Source organism: Kogia breviceps, chromosome 2 (assembly GCF_026419965.1).
Source record: "Kogia breviceps isolate mKogBre1 chromosome 2, mKogBre1 haplotype 1, whole genome shotgun sequence".
Classification (NCBI taxonomy): Eukaryota; Metazoa; Chordata; class Mammalia; order Artiodactyla; family Physeteridae; genus Kogia; species Kogia breviceps.
The window spans coordinates 128,310,625-128,327,246 of NC_081311.1; the positions used below are offsets into that span (position 1 = coordinate 128,310,625).

At 43.0% G+C, this 16,622-nt stretch overlaps 1 protein-coding gene across 1 annotated transcript in view; it reads right to left on the reverse strand.

The window, feature by feature from the left end:
* The window catches only part of ACVR1 (activin A receptor type 1), a 127,831-nt gene extending 111,457 nt beyond the window's left edge, over window positions 1-16,374 (reverse strand). Inside the window, exon 1 of the mRNA XM_059052013.2 lies at window positions 16,290-16,374. The gene's annotated coding sequence lies outside the window, so the exon portion shown is untranslated. The remainder of the gene's footprint in view (window positions 1-16,289) is intronic.
* Between the last annotated feature and the right edge of the window lie 248 nt (window positions 16,375-16,622).

Consider the following 16,622-nt stretch of genomic DNA (forward strand, 5'->3'; position numbering starts at 1 on the left):
TTTCTGCAGTTAGAACTCCTAGAGTCATTTGCTCTAGCAAGTCTCCTCCCTCTCAAGCCACTCTAACCTCATTTCCTCCCTCATGCTAAACTTACACAAACAGGACGAATGCCACCCTAAATTACCAAAACAAACTGCCCTGGAGAACGCTTATCTGTTTGGGTCACAAGACTACCTGGGAGAGCCTTCCCTTCCTCCAGGTGGATGAAGAAGACACTCCCCCAATTCCCAGACTCGGCCCTTCTCCCTGCACTCACCCCGTGGACCTGGGGGCAGATCACCCTCTCAGCCCTTCTCCCCAGGAAGGTTGATCCCCACCTTGACTTTCATGCCCGGACCTGGAGAAGCTCTCAGTGGTCTCCAGCCCAGCCCTTTCTCCTGAGCTATAACCACTTTTCTTCTGACAGCTCCCCCTGGACATCCCAGAGCCACCCAAGCAGGACTTGTCAAACTGAGCCTGTCCCCTCAGAGAATTCCCTGCGCACCCCTCTTCTGTTCTGTGATCGCCGCCCACCCCTGCTGCAACCTAAGATTCTCCTCCTTCTACCTCACCACAAAGAGCAGATCAGTCAGCTCAACTCCCTCAACAGCCCTGAAACCTCTACTGTCCTCTCCAGCCACATTTGTCACTGTCTCTTGACCAGACTGCTGTTCCCCTGCCTCCACATGAGTGTCCCCGACGTGTGGGACACGTTCTACTGGTGGTCCCCCAACGTGAGGCTCCATGGTTCTTAACATTTTTTTTTTCTTTCCAATGGTTAATGTTTTTCCCATTACATATTAAAATAAATTCTTTTTTTTTTTTAAATAAATTCTTAAGGTGCACATCGAGACCACATTTCCACAAGTATAGCTGCTTTCAACAGACTTTCAGGCACATTGGAATAACCTGGGGACCTTTAACATTACATCCCAGACCAATGAAATCACAGCCCTGGGCAGGGGATGGGAATCAGGTTTGGAAATTCCCACATGCTTCCAATGTGCAGACGAATTTGGGAATGACTCCATTAGAATGAGCCTGAATCAGGTATTTAGGGGAAAAGGCTGTGCCCATTTAAAGAAAAATGAAGTAGTCAAAGGTATGGTAAACAAATAGGAAGGGTGCCCAAGGGCACACTTGTTTGCCCAGGATTATAGCACTGAAAATCCTGGGATAGCTCTCTGTCCCACGCAAACCAGGATAGTTGGTCACGCTACTCAGATGACGCAGTGTCTGAAGTTTGGGAATGAGTGCTAGCATTTCCCAAAACATGTTCAGCAAAATACCATCCACTCTCCCTGGGGTGTGAACCGCTGTGTGGCTATAAAGGGTTCCACTGTGGAATAAACTTGAAAGACCCCAGGGATATCCCAGGATAGATGACTAAAGTCATGGTTTTCCTCAACGCCAGCTTCTCGGAACGTCCAGTGCACTCTGGTCATTTACAGTGTCTGAGAGAAGGACATATCCTGCATTTCTCAAGCTCATATGAGGACCTTTTTGTGGAGCACTATATGCCTGAGGTTTCAAGAAACTTTTTGTTAAATGTTGCCTCACTTGAACTTCCAGGCAATTCTGGGAAAAAGTGAATCTGATAATGTCACTTCCTCATTATCAAGCTCATGCTTTAAAAAAAAAAAAAAAAGGCCAAACTCCTTGGCAGTGGTCTACTTTCCCAGCTCTCCCATCTTTTCCCCTCCTGTATTCTAATGTTTTTCAAATTTTTAGAAGCATTCAAGTCACCTGGAGATACTGTTGCAATGCTGATTCTGATTCAGTAGTACTGGAGTGGGCCCGAGACTCTGCATTTCTAGTGAGGCTAACTCCCAAATGATGCCATTACTGCTGATCAGAGGACCACATTTAAGTAGCATGGCTCTGGTCACACTCAGTGCTAAAGGATGCTATCTTTCTTACAAGCCTCTGTGCCTCGAAGGCCCTTTTCCCACCTGATGCCTTCCTGCTCATCCCTCAAGATGCATCATTATCCTGAGAAGATGACCTTACTGCCCTCTCAAACAGAACTGCACATTCCAACTTTATGTTTACAGCTCCATTCTGGTGCTTCACTCTGGTGCAGCTTGACTATTTTTCTGTCTCTCCCAAACTGAGCTCTCTGACAGCCTTTCTGTCTTTATATTCCCAGTGCCTGGCACACGGTAGCTAGTCAACAAATCTATACGGAAGGAAGGAGTGGCTACACAAAAGAAATGCATGAACTTGGTCTAGGGAAGACTTTTAGAAAATGAGGTTATTACACAGAATCCAATTTTCAGCTTGGAGTTTTGTGGTTGAGGTTCTTCAGCAAGAGAAACAAGCAGAATTTATGCTATCATTGCACAGAATCAAACCACAGAGGACTATCATCGCCTATTTTTTATATGATACAAAACAATAAAATTCCTAATTTTCTAAAAGTGAAAACGAAACCCAGATAATTTTCTGATTAACATTTAACAGACTAAAATCACCAGGCACAGCGGAAAATGAAACACCATTGACCTCTAAATCTGCATTCATCTACTTTACAGAGAATCCTTCTGACAATTCTAAGTTTAAACAAACCTTTGTGAAAAGAGTACTCAAGCAGGTTTAATGTAGTCACAGCTGTCAAAATCACGGCCAATGTATCACACTTAAGAGAGCATTTGAAAATGTGTCAATAATTATAATTAGACACTTGTACCCGATCTAATATACTTTCACTGCCCTTTAACTTCAACTGATGTGAAATTAAAACCAGTTTCTTAAAAGTCCAACTCTCAGAACATAATTTAATTCTAAAGTAGATATAAAACCTGTCACACTACTGAGATAGAGTACATTTTACTCAAGAGGAGAAAAGGCCACAGTATTATAATACATCATTTTAGGTAAGGTGACTACCTTTAATGCTGAAAGGGTAAAATATATATTATCAAGGTGACAAAAATCTTCCAATATTCACTTCACCTCTTTGTATTTAAAGATTTTCTCTTCAAAATTATGCATGACCCGCACAGCCCAGAAATAATAACTATTAACATTCCAGTTTATTTCCTACTAGTCCTTTTTTCTCTATATCCATATAGTATATAACTACAAACCTGAATTGTACTATGGTTTATGTTTATGGAATTGTACATAATTTATATATATGGAATTATACTGTTTTAGTGTCCTGCTTTTCCTACTTAATATTGTTTTATATAATCTCCATGGTCATTCTATTTATTCCAAAATTTTCTTTGTGTCTACAATGGATAAGGCAGTAAACTAGGTACAGGATACACACACAGGGAATAATAGACAGACACAGTCCCTGTTCTCAATACTTACCCCACAGATATACTAACAGTATACATACATACACACACACACACACACACACACACACACACACACACACAGTCTCTGTGTATACATACCTCACTTTTATAGGTTATTGTAGAACATTTAAGTCATTTCCATTTTTTCTTTTTCGCTACTCTACATAGACTTGAATAAATTTGTATACTTAGAGAGCTTTAGTGATTTTTTTTTTTTGATGAGTAACCAAGGGCTCAAAATCTTTTCCAGAAAAATTACATTTATATTAGCAGCCCAAAATTTCCAAGTCTTTCAAATGAAAAAATCCAAGCATGTTGCTTAATTTTAGGGAAACCAATTCTAAAGAAAAACTGCAGTACAGGGAATAAATATGAATTTTATATTACATTTTATTTACTTGGTTTTGAATTTTTAAATACATCTAATCTGGTAACCACCAGGAAATCCAACCATCTTATTAATCTATACCAATTAAATACCTCAAAATATTAAATAATCCCCTATTTTACCTTCTTCATATTATAAAATACTTTGAAAGAGCTAAAGCAGTCTGCTCTCATCTGTTCCAAACTCATAAATAAAATTTTGCTGTTTCTTAAAGACTGTCTATCATAGGCCTATTGCTTTTCTTAAAAAAGCTATTACAAAAATAAAATATTTTTCCCTAAGTCTAAAAATCCATTGCCTCTATTCTTGATCAATAATAGAAAGCTGGGCTTCCCTGGTGGCGCAGTGGTTGAGAGTCCGCCTGCCGATGCAGGGGACACGGGTTCGTGCCCCGGTCCGGGAAGATCCCACATGCCGTGGAGCGGCTGGGCCCGTGAGCCGTGGCTGCTGGGCCTGCGCGTCCGGAGCCTGTGCTCCGCAACGGGAGAGGCCACAACGGTGAGAGGCCCGCGTACCGCAAAATAATAATAATAATAATAATAGAAAGCTGACTATATGGGTTTCTTGGTCACTAATGCCTACTTCCACTCACCGTATTTAAAAAACAGAAAAAAAAAAAGAGAGAGAGAGAGACAACCAACCATATAAGCTCTGCTTTTAACGTAAAGCACAAACCAGACCCAGTGCTTTAAAATGATCAAGTAAAGCTGTGGCTATCAAGGCTCCCAAAACCCAGGGTTCTTCATAGACTCAAACTTACAAAGGGAAAAAAAAAAAATCATCAAGCTCCATTTACTGCAAGGACCAAAACGGAGGAAGACTGAGAGAATCAACAAATTATCAAACTTTAGAAATAGCGGAGTCTATGCCCTTCTTCACAGATGAGGAAAGAAAAGTACCACAAAGAAAAAGGTTGATAAAGTGACTTTCTTGGGCCACAAAATTGGTTTACACCAGAGGACAGACTAGTGCTTGAGTCTTATGGGTTACTTTCTCATTTCCACCATGGCATTTTGCTTCACTGACACAACCCAATATCCAATTCATGATACAACCTATACTGTAATTTCAAATGTAAATACCCTTTAATTCAGAAATTCCAATCCTAGATATTTACCCCCAGATATACAGGAGATAGACAGAAAGACAGATGGATCTACATATACTCTGTATCTAAATCAACATGTAGATATAGTAGTAAATGTAAAGATAGTCACTACAACATTGTAACACATAATGTTACCTAAAATAACAAGCGAAAGACTGGCTGAATACATTATGATACATCCACACAAAGAAATACCTTCCAAAACAATGAGGAAATGCCATGGTAGTGATAGCAAAACATTTCCAAAATAAATGAAATTTAAAGTCAGGTATAGAATTGAAATGTGCACATTATGATACAATGAATAGGAGAAACACATTAGTATGTGTTTGTAAATGTAAAAGTTATCACTGGAAGGATACCCAATTAGTTTTAATCATTTTTTTTTCTCCAGGAAGGTAAAGTAGAAGGCTGGAGGACAAAAGTTACCTTTCACTATATACCCTTCCTATACTTCAAGTCTTGCCTTGAGCACATGCAACATAACATAAATTTCGTTTCTAGAACAGAAAATATTTTAATGAATAAAAATATACAATTTTTAAGAAAAAACTTATAAGAACCCATATTAACATATATATTAATGAAATAAAGCTATGTGTGTATTAGAAATAAAAACACCAATTTGAAAAAAAAAAATTTTAAGAGTAGGATGGCCCAAAAAGAAGACTGAAATGTCCAAGACAAAAGTCTTTATGAGAACAAAAGAAATGCCCTCCTGGAAGATTTCCATGTTCAATACCCACATCTGAAAAAGATTCACTCCACCTGTGCTTAGAATGTCCTAAAACAATAAGACCCTTAGGGATTAAAAGGGAACCAGGGGAGAAGGAGAGTAGCTGAGGTGGACCTAAACTGATTAAGTAACAATGAGTTGGAGGGAATCCTAAACAAACAAGCCAAGAGAAGGAGAGAGAAGAAAAAAAAAAAAAAAAAAAAAAACCTCATCTGAATTTGAGAAGGACGTTCCATTCTAAACTGAACCATTCTCTGACATTTTCCCCCAATCACAGGACTATAGCAACATTTTCTATCACCTGTGTACCAAAAAAAAAAGAAAAGAAAAGTAATTGCTTGAATCCTTTTCCCCTAAATAACGCTTAAGCAAAATAGGCATAAACATAAGTTACAGGTGTCACTCATCAAAAAGCATATCTGCCTTTGATTCTATGAGCAGATGTTCATCAGTTCCCATGTTTAAAAGTTGAAGATTGTTATTGTACTCCTTTGTTAGGATAAACATTTGGTTTATTTGCAAGACAGGGCACTTGACCCAAAAAAGTCAGTAAGAGACTTTGAACTGTTTGTAGCTGGTTCATTTTATCATTCAGACCTTAGCCCACTTCTTCCCATTTCCAAAAGGCATTTCCATCCTCTTCCACAGCTCCAAGCCCTTATCTCCAGGGTTCCAGTATCATATTTGACAGGGTTCCAGTCAACTCCTCACTAGACTCAAGTAAGCCCTCTTCTGTGTCTGTGTCCCACCACAGCCTCAATGCTAATACCATGCCCTATCTCAAACCAGCTCCTCTTACCAACCTTCTGCTTTCTTTTAAGAACAACACCATTCTCTCCTAGTCATCCAGGTTCCAAAAGTCAGATACGTTTGTCCACCACCCATCCCTCCCTCTCTTCACAAAAAATGATTTATTCACTCTACAGCTTCTCCAGCCCAAAACCCTAATTCTACCTACTTTCATTTCCTCTTAGGTGCTGGCCATCTACCTTCACCACTAAACTAATCATCAATTGCCAACGGAAGGCTACATAACAGGGGTCTCACACTCATATGCCTGTAGGGACAATGCAGTTAGCATACAGTAGGGAGGCAGGCTAGGAGTCTAAAGAAATAAAGAATAAATACCAACTGATGCTGGGCCTCAGTATCCGGAGGAAAACAGGATGAGCCAGGACTGTGGTAAACACAGCACACATGTCTCCTCAAACAGACACAATCACAATCACAGGTTTCCTGCAGGAATATGGGCCTGCTGCTGCCAGAGCTTTCAACTTTACAGAAGTAGGTGGAAATTTGGTTCTTTGTGGGAAATTTCCCCATATTTAAATGTTGGCAACCAAAATGTTTTGAATGCAGTATCAAACAGGACACAACTCTGAGGTGTATTCAGCCCAGGGGCCATCAGTTTTCAACCTCTGCTATAAAGCATGGTGACTTGGGGATGTATAGCCTGGGTTAAAGCTCAGACGTGGGACCTTAGACATCCTCCATCACCCCTCTGAGTCTCAGTGTCTCCTTCTGTAGAATGGGGATAATAAGATGAAGTATCTCACAGAGTTGTATGAGCCTTAAATGAGATAATGCAAGTAAGGGGCCTGATCAGGTCCTCCTTCACAGGTATTATTATCTTACTGCTGCTCTTTAAAAATCAAGTCTGGGGGCTTCCCTGGTGGCGCAGTGGTTGAGAGTCCGCCTGTAGATGCAGGGGATATGGGTTCGAGCCCCAGTCCGGGAAGATCCCACATGCCGCAGAGCGGCTGGGCCCGTGAGCCATGGCTGCTGAGCCTGCGCGTCCGGAGCCTGTGCTCCGCAGCAGGAGAGGCCACAACAGTGAGAGGCCCGCGTACCGCACAAAAAAGAAAAAAAATTTAAAAAAAAAATCAAGTCTAAAACCTCTAGTCTGGCATTCAAAGTAAACCATAATTTGGCTCTGACTGAATCTCCCTTTCTAAGTTTTCTTCTAAAGTGCTCTCACCTTAAGGTACTCCAATCACATCACAAAGAGCTTTTAACTTTTTTAACTTCCAGGAATTACCATATATGCTTGGCAAAAAAAAAAAAAATTTTAAAAAAGTGGGAGAGGGTATGCAATATAACCATTGAAACAGCACTAGCCATTCTACTCAGGACACTTTGGCCTGGAAATTAGTGCAAACCCAGAGACATGAGTCTGCTGTTCCTTTGAGATGTCTCAGGTCTTAATCCCTCTCCAAGAGCTACACCTCAAGGCACTGAGTCTGATTCTAGTGAGTAAAAATATGTACAACTCTGGGACTTCCCTGGTGGCACAGTGGTTAGGAATCCGCCTGCCAATGCAGGGGACACAGGTTCAAGCCCTGGTCCGGGAAGATCCCACATGCCGCAGAGCAACTAAGCCCATGCGCCACAACTACTGAGCCTGTGCTCTAAAGCAGGAGCCACAACTACCGAGCCTGCGTGCTACGACTCCTGAAGCCCGCACACCTAGAGCCCGTGCTCTGCAACAAGAGAAGCCACCGCAATGAAAAGCCCATGCACCACAACGAAGAGTAGCCCCCCACTCACCACAACTACAGAAAGCCTGTGCTCAACAATGAAGACCCAACACAGCCAAAAATAAAATAAATAAATAAATTTATTTAAAAAAATATATGTACAACTCTGTTTTTTACAACTTGACTCAAACAAAAGCCAACTACCTTGTATTTACTTGCCCCATTCCCTGGTTTTGGAATGTTGCCTATTCCACAGCCTACAAACATATAGATACCTCTCCAAATGATAACATCAAAATGGTACCTCTTTCCAAGTCCAGCCAAACAGCTACTTCCTCAAAGGTGTTGGTTGATCCTTATCCCTCTGTATCTTGTGACCAAGATACTCAGAGTTCTGCCCTTTATGGTTACATGTGTGATTCTTCAAACCCTTACTCAAGTGCACCTTAAGATCAACTTGGTTTTACTGAACTTGACAAATGCTTAATAAATGAAGGACAAAGAGGGGAAAAAGATGAAGCAGAAGCAGCAGCAAGGCAGGGAAGTGTTAATGATAAGGACGGGGACAACAGTGATGGTCACCGCCATGGGACTGTGCTCTTACTTACATCTTTGAATGCAAAGAGCTGTACCCTACTAACCACGTGTTGCATTTCTGAACAATAAATGTACAGGGACATCTTCCCCACCTCTCTCTCTCATCCTTTTGGGGCACGTGACCTGCATAGGCACTCCTGCTGTCCCCATGTTATGAAAAGTCACCCTCCCATTCAAACATCATCTAAATAAACAGGGAGCTAAGTGGCTCCTGCCACCAGTTTAAATTAATTAGTCCCACCTTCGATGCTGATTGGGATCAAGATAATGATGCACTCTTGAAGCTGGTCCAAAACACGTATTAGTCACTTTAATCTGATTTGGAGAAACAAGCAAAGACCCCTACACAGAGAGATGAACACCAGGATTTTTGGGGGGATGATGGGGGAGCAGAGGGGTATGGACCATCTGTAGAGTGACTGAGACTCATATAAGAAGAAAAACAGAATTCTCACCCACATGAGAAAATATTCAATAAGTAAATTAAGGCTGATTTTCACAATACCTAGAATAGGTTCTTCTAAACAGCTGCTTAGAACCCATGAGCAAGTTGTGAAATCAGTTGAGTAGACAGAGACCAGAATTTTTTGTAACAAAAATTGAATAGAAATTAGAAAGCATTGCAATAGTGTTTTGTAAAATGTGTAATTCAGCTTTATCTTTAATATGCATGCGTATGTGTGTATGTGCACTCAGTCATGATGTAAAATCAACTGCTGAGTCAAAAATGTTTTTAAAACACTGAAATAGAACGTTTGTGTTTATATAATCTCTGGGGACTAAGATTTTCCATTTTTTACTAGGCCACACTCATAAAATAGGCGAATGTTTGTTCTTGCCACCTGTTGTGCACAATAGTTCAGTTCTTCAAGTTCAAAAACGCCTATAAAAAATATCATTTGGCACACTTTTCCCTTACCATTTCCTATTCCCATAAAGGAAGCTAAGAGTCACTCTAGAAAACCACCTACACTTTTTCTTCCTACTGGTTGTCCCTCCATATATTTCTATCTCTTGTCAGTCCCTGACATCAAGTTACAAGTCCAAAAGCTCTGGCTCTCTTGGTGGTTATTTGCTTATAAGCATTGAACTATCACTTAAGGAGAGTGAACAAGCACATTGGATTTTCACCCAGAGTGAACACCACTTATCAATCACGGCAAAAGTGAAGATCCAGAACTTGGTTTAAAATAGCTCCTCAACCTATCCCCTATCCCCTCTAGACCAGAAATGCTTTTTTTCAAGTTCTTTTTATGGCACATTTTTCTCAGTACCTGTTCTCCAAACTCCAAGTATCATCCCACATCGAATATCTAGCTTTGTCCGAGATTACCCCTACCTTCCTTTATCCTCTCTGCACATTTCTCTTCAAACTCAAGGGTATTTTTTAGTTCAGTCAATAATTCTTCCATAAATGCCTAAAAAAGAAAAAGAAACAAAAACTAGAGCAATCTTATTTTCAATGGCATCCATGCTGCATGGTGGCCACAAAGGCCCATCCGGCTTTCACAGATGAGCAAGGCATCCAGCTGTCATGCATTCGAGCAGAAAAGGTCTACGTGGGACACCCAACTCAAATCAGCCCTTAAAAACCTACCGAAAGAGGAGTTTACTTTGGATTCTGTCCATTTTCCCAAGAGGTCATCCACCTTCCACCTCTCACATGAGCACTGTCTACCACACTACTTTCACGGGCAACTGTCTGAGAACATATGCAACAGGAGAAAGTTAGTGTCAAGGAGTCAATTCACCAGTGTTTGAGTCCCAGCCACACACATGGTACTGCAGGAGTCCTGGCTCTGCAGGCTAGGAAAAATTAGTTGAGATATTTTTCCCCCAAAAAAGAGGTGTCATCCTGAACTCCAAAAACAGTCAAAAAAAGGAAACATATACGAAGAGACTACAATAGATGTTTGTTGAGTTCACTAAGTTAAAATACCAAGCATAATAAAGGAATATCAAAAACAGTTGCTTCAACCGACAGTGTCTTTTGTCCCTGGTTCCCAAACACACTTAAGGACTTGTGTCTGGCATCTTCTTCTCTTGAGACTGCCTCTCTGACTGTCTAGAGTACTGGCTTCCTTTGCTCCTTTCACGTGCAACCATCCAATCATTCTCTCAGCAATTAAAAAACAATTTAATGACTGTATGGTCCGGGCCAGGTATTATATTAGGTGCAAGAGATACACAGAAGATGAATACGACACAGTCCTTGCCCTCAAGGAGCCCAGTGAGAGAATTTGCAAAGTTTTAAATTGGTGAAGAGAAATTAATTGTGTAGAACTTTAAAAATGGAGGAATAAATAACTTGAAGTCCTTGCCCTCAAAGAGATCAATCAAGTCCCAGAATGAGTAGTGAAGATGACCAAACACTAAAAGAATGTCAAAAGGCAAAATCCAGGAAGCATTCTTGCTTGCAATGACCAACCATTCTGAGCCCTGAAGGATGTGACTGTCCTCAAAAGTGGGGGAAAGAGGGATAGGGCAGCCAAGGTTTAGCCTTATAATGAGAGAACTGAACTCCTGCAAATCCATCAGGACACCTGTGCTAAATCGGACCCTCTGACCTAGCCCATCCTCCAAAAACCAACTTCACCTGCTGCATGAACCGCCACAAAATTTGGAAAAGCTAAAATGTAAAGTCACTTTCCCAGTCACAAAAATAAAGGTCAAATACCCAGAGCAAACAATGAAGCAACTCCAATGGGCAAAGTGGAACGTTGGTCAAAGACTGAAACCCAAAAATCAAACAACTGAGTAGCGGTTGCTCTGGAAAACAAAGCTCTCCTGATCACAGGAGAGCCTTTGAGACATGTAAACAAGCTGAGATTTCCAGAAACACATATAAGAGAACAAGAATATTATTCAACTGTGCAGCCGGTTTGAATATTGGGGGTAGGGGGATATATTTGTTTCAACTTCAAAAAGGAAGCTGAGGGCTTCCCCGGTGGCGCAGTGGTTGAGAGTCCGCCTGCCGATGCAGGGGACACGGGTTAGTGCCCCGGTCTGGGAAGATCCCACCCACATGCCGCGGAGCGGCTGGGTCCGTGAGCCATGGCCTCTGGGCCTGCATGTCCGGAGCCTGTGCTCCGCATCGGGAGAGGCCACAACACTGAGAGGCCCGCGTACTGCAAAAAAAAAAAAAAAAAAAAAGAAAAAAAAAAAGGAAGCTGCTGGGTTTCCTATTAGTTAATTTTGAGAGCATAAGTTCAAGTAAAACTACCTTCTATCTGAACCAAAGGCTGTGATATGCCAACCACACCAACTTGACGAAGCTCTTTCACAAGGGGTCTTTAATTTGAAGGCCCTTCCCAATAGACAAATCCTGGTTTGGAACTTCTGATTCTTAAACTAGCATGGCAAGCAAGAGCAGTCTATGGCCAAGTATTAAAAAAGAAGAGGTAAGTATTCCATTTGTTTCTTTTAAGCGCTGGAGTTGGCTACAGAAAGAAACACAAAGTTTTCACTCCAAAAGATCAAAGAAAGCATTTTGTACCAGGAAACCCAATTCAAATCCTCATTTCCAGGAATAAAGCCACAGTGCCCAATATTTGCTTGGGAAAATAAAACAGGAGACTGTGGACTCCAATTAAAATCTCTGATGGCTTTATTTCAGAGCCTCGCCAGTTTAATCCTGTGAACATTTTAGCCAGGCACTGCTTTAACTTAAATAGCGGCTTCCCAGTCTGAATGGTCACACTTACACTGGGTAAAACCAAAAGCGTTTTAACGCTTCATGACAGCATTCTTTGCCCCATCCTGAGCACTAGATATATAAGACAAGGTGATGCTGAGAAGTGCCAGCTTCAGCCCAGCCCATGTCTCCCATAACCGCAGTCAGGAGAAACCACGCAACAGTCCATGTTATTATTCTAGTCACAACATTGGAAATGAGAGTGGAAGCAAGAGAAAATGGGTAGGGGGCAGTGGGGAAAGACCTCAATCTTACTCAGGTATGACAACCATCAGCTGGCTTTAAAATCAGCACCTGGGGTCTTGTCAATCAGCCAACAGTTCTTGCGTGCCTCCTTCACACAGACACCAAGCTAAGTCTACACAGTGCAGTGAAATACTCCCCAAGTAATCATTACGTTAATGGTTATGTGTTTAATTTCCTTTCTCTTTTTATAAAAAAGTATGCATCGTGTATGTAGGTTATAAAGTCTAAAAATAAAATCAGCACCCATGAACACATCACTTAATCCAAAAACCAGAATATCACCCAATACTGTATCATCTACCTACCTCCCCTACCCCACCCAGGTCCCCAGGTCCCCGCAACACACACACACACACACACACACACTCACACACACGGAATTCATTGTCCTGAACTTGGGTTTCAATCTAAGTACGAATGCATTGGACTTCCCTGGTGGCTCAGTGGTTAAGAATCCGCCTGCCAATGCAGGGGACACAGGTTCGAGCTCTGGTCTGGGAAGATCCCACATGCCGCAGAGCAACTAAGCCCACATGCTACAACTACTGAGCCTGCGCTCTAGAGCCCGCGAGCTACAACTACTGAAGCCCGCATGCCTAGAACCCACAAGCCACAACTACTGAGCCCGCATGCCACAACTAATGAAGCCCACGCACCTAGAGCCCCTGCTCAGAGAAGCCACTGCAATGAGAGGCCTGCGTGCGCACTGAAAGGAAGAGTAGCCCCCACTTGCCGCCACTAGAAAAAAGAAAGCCCGCGTGCAGCAACAAAGACCCAACGCAGCCAAAAATAACTAACTAGATAAATAAATTTTTTTTAAAGTATGAATGCATCTTTAGGATTATTTCCTAATTATAACCAGTGAGTTGGCTTTCCAAATACAGCAGTGTTATATTGTTTCTTCTTAAAAGAGGATGTCTTTAAGGGTATTTTTTTAAAGGTGAATCGCTGCTTTAAAGACAAATACTAACTAATAGACTGAGACAGACTTAGCTATGGTAAACTCATGAAGACAGTGTACAAATGAATGACCTTTGGCAAACACTGGCAAGAATGGCCGAGAACATGGGTTCCACAGTTCCACAAACTCCTGGTTCAAATCCCCCACTCCAACACTGAATAGCTCTACAGCTTAGGGCAACTTAATTTTGCCAAGCCTCAATTTCTTATTGTAAAGGAATGAAATGATAATAAACCATATGGCTGTTGTGAAAATATAATGAAAAAGTGTGTGTAAAGAGCTGAGCACAGTGCCTGGCGTATTGTATACAGTCCACCTCCTCCCCAAATCAACATATCTGTCATTAAATTCACTCAAAACATATCAGAGGATTTTCCCACCATCAGTAGTTTACTTCTCCCTAATTTCTAACATGTAAAAATAAATAAAGAGTCAGGGATCCAACAGCAGAGCAAGCACAGAGGAGAGTTGCCAGTTCCAGCTCCTGTTTGCCTAAAGTACACTATTTACGCATTGATTCCATCTTCACCTTACCACCTTGAATAGCAGGATCATTTTTCAAATCCATTTCTACCCCATCCCTCCCTCCCCCAGAAAGCTGGACTACTCAATCCAACCTTACCTAGAAGCCTATCACGATCATCACGGGACTAGTTCTGTGCAATCTAGGGTAAGATAGAGGCATAGTCTCTATTTACTGATTCAATCACTGTTATCCGTTCTGTCAACAAATGCACAAAAGTTGGTAAATCACTACTTTGAAAAAAAAAATTACAATACTATTAACGGAATTAAGTTCCTCACTTCTGAAATTAATTCGCCACATTCCTGAATATGGCATACTCCACCATCTTTACCCTGCATCCTTAGTATCCTTTTAAATTACTTAGAAGTAACAAGAAACTTATTCGGATTCAAATGATCACTCTCTTCCAAGGAATGAAAGTTGTAAGACTACTACCTATATCAAGTTTTATTTAAAACCACTCTCTCCATTTCAAGTAAAACTTACCCATACTTCTAGAAAAGGACAGAATGAACCCATCACGGCCCTTGATTTTTTTTTTGCCATCTATGCAGAATTTATTACAACATCATTCACCACCTTTGAGTATTTTCAGAGGGGGTGACGGTAGAAATGCGATTATCCAACACACAATGCCATCAGTCTAAGGTCTACACATCTCAGCCTCAAAAGACTTCTGTTTTTTTAATCCCAGGATAGAAAACAAAAACAACTGAATCACAAGAAAGGAGACTTGGTCTTAGAAGCCAGGTGATCCAAGTCCTGACCAGGCCTAAGATAACCTCCCCAACCCCTGTGTCCCCATCAGTGAAATGGTGAAGATCCATAATTCATACTCAAGCATACTGTAAAACTGGGTGGTGAGGCCAGTGTCTGAGGTCAGCACAAGTCTAGTGTCTGCTGGCTGCCTGAGCCCGGGCCCCCTGCCAGCCACCCACCTCCAGAGACAAGTGCCAGGACATACTATAGTGTTTCCATTTAAGGCTCGCCACTTGGATCAGCCCAGCTCTTGAAATTTCTTACCACCACCTTTCCAGGAAGAATTTTTTTTTTTGGGGGGGGAGGGAGGTGGTGTCTATTTTTTGCCACCGCCTTTCCTTGGGCTGTCAAAGCAGTCTGCATCCGTGGGACAGGATTCTTTAAAACCACTGGGTTAGTCTGTGTCTAAATGCGAGGGCCTCTTTTCAAAAATATACAAAGTACGTATGAGATCAGTCACTTTTCTCATCATCATCGAACTCCCACCTCACACACTTTAAAAAAGAAAGAAAGCCCAATAAAATTAACAAATCGATTGTATTACTTTGCTATCTCTCTCCCAAAGCCACATTAAGCACAACTTTTTAACCAAGACTTCTCTTTTGCTACTAAGTGGAATGTTTTCTTCCCTAAGTAGCTTCTTCTACAGTTTCTCTCCCATGCAAGAAGCGTTCAAAACTCCCGGGGAAAAGAAGGGGAGTCTGGGGAGAGTGAGAGACTTATCTGGCACAAACTGGACAGAGCTGAGGCAGTCTAGAACCCGACGGAAGTTAGGGAGTCCGGCAGCCCCAGAGGCCCACATCTCTCCCCAGCGCACCCAAGGGTCTAGCCTCGCTGTTTTGGTGACCGTGTTGAAGGAAGGGTTTTAAACTTGGCAAAGTACCGTGCAACATCTGTAACCACATTTGCCTTCTGGGGATCGGAAGATGAATCCCACATTCCTGGCTTTCAAGCTTTTTGAAACTGCAGCTAAGAAGAACGGAGGGAGGGAGGGCGTTGAGCAGAGTTTATTGGCTGTCTTTCCAGCAGAAAATTCCTCTTGGAAGAGACGGATATTTTGAGGGTGGGGGTGATTCGCCCATCCCTTTACTCTCTACCAAGCTCAGCTAGGATAAGGTGAGCCCCGTGGCCAGGCGGTCAGATCGATTTACAAGTCAGAGGCGCGCACCCTGAAGGAGTTCACTACATGCACACACGCGCGCGCGCGCACACACACACCACACACTCACACTCACACACACACACACACTGCAAACCAGAGACCACCGCACTCCGCGCCTCTGCCACATCCCACCGGCAGTTCAGGCCCACAGCAAGACAGTTTTGTTCCGCGGCGGCTTCCCCCACCGAGAGTGAATCGGCTTGGGGGAGAAAGGAATGAAAGCGAGGGGGAGGCACCTCAGACGCCCACCCTCCCACCCCCAATTCCTGTCCCTTCTCCCGCTAGGCTCCCTCTTCTCTCGGTCCTCCCGGCTCCGGCAGGCGCGGCCGGCGACCTGCACTAACCTCTGGTCCCGCGGCGGCGGGGGGCCGAGCCGGGGGAGGCGGAGTGCGAGCCAGCCGGGCGCTGCAGGTCGGCGCGGGGCGGGGCGGTGCAGCCGGCGAGGGAGCCCGGAACTCAGCGGGGCCGAGGGCCGGCGGCCGGCCCAGAGCGGCAGCGGCGGCGGCTGCGGCAGGCGGGTGCGGCGAGCCGGTGCGGGGCGCCGGGGGCTTTCCAGCCCTGGGGCCGGCGCGGCTGGCCGAGGAGCAGCCTGGCAGCGGCGGCGGCAGCGGCAGCCACCCCGGGGAAAGAGCCGGAGGAGGGAGGGGAGGCGGGGTGAAGAGGAGGCGGAGAAGGAA